Source organism: Camellia sinensis, chromosome 1, assembly GCF_055761805.1.
Source record: "Camellia sinensis isolate YWXY chromosome 1, ASM5576180v1, whole genome shotgun sequence".
NCBI lineage: Eukaryota > Viridiplantae > Streptophyta > Magnoliopsida > Ericales > Theaceae > Camellia > Camellia sinensis.
In genome coordinates this window covers 69,553,590-69,559,985 of record NC_138961.1, presented here as the reverse complement: position 1 = coordinate 69,559,985, position 6,396 = coordinate 69,553,590, and the positions used below count along the sequence as shown (strand labels likewise).

The following is a 6,396-nucleotide window of genomic DNA, read 5'->3' as shown; positions in this document are numbered from 1 at the left end:
ATTGTGGTTGGTGCATACATTGCTTGAAATGCATTACCATGCCAAGTTCTGTCCTCTGCTGCTGTCAAACCAGTTTTTGAAGAAAGATTTGGCCGGCCGACCATCTTAAGTGCCGACCGGCCATCCATAAGCAGTCGATGGATTAATTTGTGGCTGGTGACCATTCTCCATGGCCGGTGACCAATTCCCTCAGCCGGTGGTGTTGCACAACACTCAGAGAAGCAACCTTGGGAGTTGTGCAATTTTCAGAGAAGCAGAACAGTCAAAGCAGAGGCGACTTGTGCATGGCAGTGACTTTTCGAGCGGAGCCGAGCGCGCATTACATTGGGCCCTCTTCTCGAGGCAGTTTACTGCTTTCATTAGATTAGTTAATTCGTTAATTATTTAATTGATTTGTAATATTTAATTAGCATGTAGGTTAATTAAATTGTATTATTCTTTCGGTCCCTCCGAGCGAGGGTAAATTTGTAATAAGTGTGGGTGCGTGTGTGCATGTGTTCCAACCTCTACTTCTTTCTCCCTTTTACTTACTTACTTTTGATGGTTAGTATTAGGACATGTTTACTTTAGCATAGCTTATGCTATGCATGCGTGCATCATTCATTAGTCTTGCATGCACTAGGCTCGGCGCATCATGCTAACTGCATAAAGTATTTCAAATCTAACTTGAATACATGCTACTTGTGCATTCTCACATGTCATTTATAGACTAGCCGAGCCTACTCTAGTGACATTCTGTATGCGTTGCATTAGGCATTTAAACATGGACTTGGATCATGCATGATTGCTAACATGTTCTTGTGTTGGCTCGGAGTACATTGTAAGTATTTTTATGCTTTAGCATCTCGCATGAGTGTGAATGTCAACATGACAGCATGCTTACCATGTGGCTAGATGTTTATGTGATATAAACTGCTTGAATGCCTGTGGGTGAAGGTTGGGTTGTTTGAGTTGGAACAACTCGTTTGAAATCCGTGCTTTAGCCTACTTGCGAGTAGCAAATTCCAAAGCGTTTTCCAAACAAACAGATATGCAATGTTTTGATCCAAATTTGGCGATCTAGTCTATACTTGTTTGCTGTGCGCATAACATAGTAATTCTAGGCTAATAACCATAATAAGAACACATAACGGTTTCAAAAACAAATATCAGGGTTAGTAGAGGCCGATCTTCGGATCGGGCGAGAGGGGGTGCTCATAGCTGACCTTCCCCAATTGCACCCAAGCTCCCGAGCCGAGGCAACTTTAGTGATGACGGACACGTGGCCTTTGGCACCGAGTCAGGGTTTCCTAAATTCCCCCATAAAAAATATTTAGGTGGCAACTCTGTATCTGGCAAAGCAGTCCATGTTTGGCACTTCTTTTCTAAAAATCTGTTTTTCTCATAACGATTCGCCGGATTTGTACTCTTTGGTTCAGATTAAGAACCGTGACAATTTGAGAGTCCTGAATTGTAGTGAGCCCTAAACGAACAGAACGGGACTCGTCCTCCCGGGGCGTTCGGGGACGTCTACAATCTTCTGTTACCCTTTGTTCTTGCTCTACCCTCATCAAAACCTATCATATAAGTCATAATCAATATATTGTTAGAAATCTTTATCACATAAGAGAGAACAAGAACCAATTTTTTACATATTTAATTGTCAAACATAAAGCAATGCAAAACCTGAAGCATGACATTTTCTTGTTCTTGCTTATCAGCAAGGGCATGTCGAAGCTCAGCAACCTCTCGCTCCAATTGTTCAACCTGAGCTCATAAGCAAATAGTTAATATGAAAAATATTTTATTTAACATTTTAAACTAGGTAGAAGAATAAATAAGAACTCAACCACTAAACAAGCATCTTGCTTACAAATATTTTAATAACTACATCAAACAATTTTAGCAGATTTTGAGTAGAAAAAGGTGAAAAACTTAGTAGGAATTCCCCACCTCTCTCTCTTTCCTCTTCGATTCAAAAACCACAAAATATGATCAGGAAAAAGAAATCAAAATACACCACAAAGAAGGTGAGGAATTTTGGCTGAATTCAATGAGTTATGGGAAAATAATTAAACAAATTAAGAAAACTCACGGTGGAATGGAAATGCAGGGCCAGGCACAAGCTCACAGAGGAGTCGTGATCAACATGGAATCATTCAGTGGAATGGAAATGCAGGTTTACATTGGAAAACATCCTTATGTACATGTCTATGGTGGCAAATTGTGGATTAATATCCTGCATGAAAGCCTGAAACATGGGTTAGCACCGAAGTCTTGGACAGATTACCTACATCTCATAGTTGGCAGTACTTTGTCAAATGCAGGGATTAGTGAGCAGGCATTCCGTCATGGTCTTCAGATCAGTAATGTCCACCAGTTGGAAGCAGTTATAGGTTTGTACCCAATAAATAAATAAATAAATAAATTTGTAACAGGACAGCATCGCATGTTCATAGATTGCATGGCCCTGCTTGGTGCAATTTATTAACTCTTTTAATTTTGGGAATCTGTGCCACTGTGCCTGGTGCAATCTATCAAAAAGTTGAGGAAATGATGTTTTTAACTTCTGCTTATTGATTATCAACTTTCAATATAAACAAATAGGGATAATTACACTAAGATCTCCTCAACTATTTGGAGAAATCAACTTACCCCTCATCTATGAACATGTACATTTTGATCCCTTCAACTATAAAATGTATCACTTTCACCCCCTCTTGACCACCTTTTAGAAGGGGGCAATTGAACGATTTTTATAGTTAAGAGGTCAATATGTAAGAGTTCATAGATGATGAGGATTAAGATGATATTCACTAATAGTTTAGGGGATCTTGGAATAATTAACCATAAAAAATACTACACCAAAAAGGCTCATTACGCAATTTGAGAACTAGATCAACATACGACACATGTAAGATTAAGATGGAAAAACCATACAACAACTTCAACTTTAACTTTGTTCCACCTATTTTCCATTCATTAAAAACTGGACTAGGAAGTTTCTAGTTTTCCTCATCATATTGTCCGAGAATCAGACCTTGTTTTCATAAAACATACATAACCATTGGTCACTGAACAGCAGTTCATCACATTCTTAGAATTTGTATTTGCATTCAAAATTTACTGAAATTGTGTAGGAAAAGGGGAGGTAGTAAATTGTTCAGAGAAGCAGAATGCAAACCTCTTTCATGGTGTCCTTGGAGGACTTGGCCAGTTTGGCATAATCACACGAGCAAGAATTTCTCTAGAACCAGCACCAAAAATGGTAAAAACACACATATATTTGTAAACCTCAAAATAAGCTCCAGTATAGTAGAATTTACCAGTTTCATAACACCATGCCATTTCGAACAGGTAAAATGGATAAGAGTTTTGTACTCAAACTTCTCCGCATTCATCAGAGACTAGGAGCATTTGATATCTGCAGAGAACACGTTCGATTACATTGAAGGATTTGTGATAATAAACAAGGCAGGTCTCCTGAATAATTGGAGATCATCATTCAATTCGCAAGACCCAGTTCAAGCCAACCAATTTCAATCAGATGGAAGAACACTTTACTGTCTTGAATTGGCCAAAAACATCAACCTAGAAAAAGATGATATAATATACCAGGTGAGGCATGTCATGACCCACCAATCCTCCACTATAGTTAGTAAAGAAGCAAATAAACCCAATGGCTCTAATACCTGCTTGCCTGGTGCAGGAAATTGAGAACTTATCCCAACTAAGCTATATCTTATCAACACTTTTCGTATTAGCAGTTTCATATGTAGAATTCTTGGATAGAGTTCATGTGTCCGAGATCAAAAGGCTTGTGGGAAGTTCCACACCCATGGCTCAATCTTTTTGTTCCTAGAAGCAAAATACACAATTTTGCTGAAGAAGTTTTTGGCAACATTCTAACAGATACAAGCAATGGAGGTTATAGGGTAATAAACTATCGTGTCCAATTAGATTTATAGGGTAATAAACTATCTTGGCAACATTCTATTAGAAAGAAAAAAACATTGAACAATTAGATTTATAGGCTAATAAACTATCCTGGCCATAAAATCTAGAAATAATACATGTATATATACATATGTTTTATATAAGCACATGTTCTTTAGAAAGAATAAAGTGAAGGAAACACATCTATAGAAAGAGGTCCAAAAACAAAATACCTTCAAGCTTCCAGCTATGCAATCGAGGTTATCTTCTGGATGTAAGTAGATGTAAATAATAATTACAAATCTTTATGCCAACAGTTTAAATATAATTGTCATAGCCCTACAGCTCTCCAAACAAGTTCATCTACTTCCAAAAATAGAAAAATATATATATATATATATATAGAGAGAGAGAGAGAGAGAGTACAAACCAATAAACCAACTTCAATAAAACATACCAAAATACCCCACACCCTATGAGAAGCAGCAGAGTCCACACCCTGGGGATCATCAATGAATAGTTCTAGAGATTTTCAGCTACAACAAAAATGTATCTCGGAACATTGTTTGTGACAACACAAACACCATAAAACAATAAAAACTACAAAGAATGCTAACAACCAAGGCACTAACTCTCCACCAAGTACAACTTGCAAAATCAATTTCAGTATATAAACAAAAAGATAATTTCTAATCTAAAATTAATCATCTAATTGTCTCAAATCAATTAGGATGTAATAAATAATTTTAGACCCAACCACACTAAATAACTAATTCACTAAGATGTAACAATCATCCTAGGACACAACCACACTGAATAATTAACTAAGTTGTATAAAAAACACACCCACACAGAATAAAATCTGTCTCCTTCTTCAAAGAACAGAATGAAACCAAAGCAAAATTCAACTCTCTCTCTCTCTCTCTCACTCTCTCTCGGTTCTCTTCCTCAAATCTTCATCATTTTCAAATAAAGTAAACCCAAATATATTTAAGAAATTTCTGTTCAAATAAAATAGCAAATTTTTTTATTCTATAATTTTTTTTCCCCCAAATATTTGTTCAATATGAGGAAACAAAGCACAAATCACCAGAATTGAATCCTTATTTTATAAATCTAATCCCTAAGCAGAGCATTGATGGTTAACAATTAACTACCAAGAAAAACCCAAAAAATACATATAAACTTGAAAACCCAAATGATAAATCAAAGCTTTTAAATCGCTCGATAAAGAAAACAATTCCAAATTTATTACCAAATCAACAATAAAGCCAGATTACAAGCTAAAAAAAATGTGCAGATTGAAACCCATAAAATTTTTGAAACAACTCAATTAAATCGATGCACTACAAGGAAAAAATAGAGAAAAAAAGAACCTGTGTTTGATGCAGAAAGTGGAGCCCTATTTATACAGGAAGGGCCGACAGTAGTGCAGTACTTGAAGGTGGAGTAGCGAGGGAAAGAGCTATGGCGGAGAGGTATTACATGTGTGTTTTGCGAGAGAGAGAGAGAGAGAGAGAGAGAGAGAGAGAGAGTTGATAAACAGAGAAAGGGCAAAAAAATTAATACCCTATTTTGAGAGAGAGAGAGAGAGAGAGAGAGAGAAAGAAAGAAAGATGGTAAATAGAAAAGGATAAAAAAAAAATTAACATGTTTGTTCCAGCTTTTAGAAATTAGCTTTCAAAAAATTCTATTTATTTATTTTTCATATTTTAATATTTTTAATGAATTTTTTTAATATTTTAAGTTTTTTTTTTTAAATTTTTAGACACACCTAATATAAATATACTTAAAAAGTATAACATATGTGAAAAAAAATATTTAAAAAATACACTAAATATAAAAAATATATGAAAATTCATTACATTTTTCATATTTTTGTGTATTTATTAATTTTTTAAAATATTTTTTCACAAATATTTTACTATTTAGATACATCTAAATAAGGTGTATCTAAAAAAGTAAAAAAATTACTTAAAATTTAAAAAATATTAACTAAAAACTCAAAAATTCGAAAAACAAAACACACCGTTTTTAGAAAACTGAAACCAAACGCACTGATATTTTCTTCTTTTTTTTTTATTGCTACTCAATACATTAAAATTTTCTGCCAAAATTGGTGACAACATTATTTTCTCACCAAAAGATCTTAAAAATATTTGGTGACGAAACTTATTTTTTTTCTCACCTAAAAGTAAGTATTTATTGACGAAAATAAATTTCCTCACCTATTATTTTTATATTTTTATTATACGTGACAAAATTTATAATTCCTCATGGGTTATTCTTATTTAGTGAAGAAATTTGTTTTCTTCGCTAATTTTTGTCACCATACCAATACAGAGAATAAGAGAAAAAGACACCAGAAAAAGAGTAAAAAGAAATCACGTACTAATTCACCGAGCGAAGAAGATGTGGCGGTTACCAGCAAGGCTACTAGTGGCGGCGACGATCGGCAAGGCTAACGGAGGCGACAATGGT

The 6,396-nt window shown here is 34.9% G+C and overlaps 1 pseudogene; it reads left to right on the top strand.

Moving 5' to 3' along the window:
* The first annotated feature begins 1,901 nt into the window (after positions 1–1,901).
* On the top strand, positions 1,902–4,761 carry LOC145789773 (cytokinin dehydrogenase 6-like; annotated as a pseudogene).
* Positions 4,762–6,396: the final 1,635 nt, after the last annotated feature.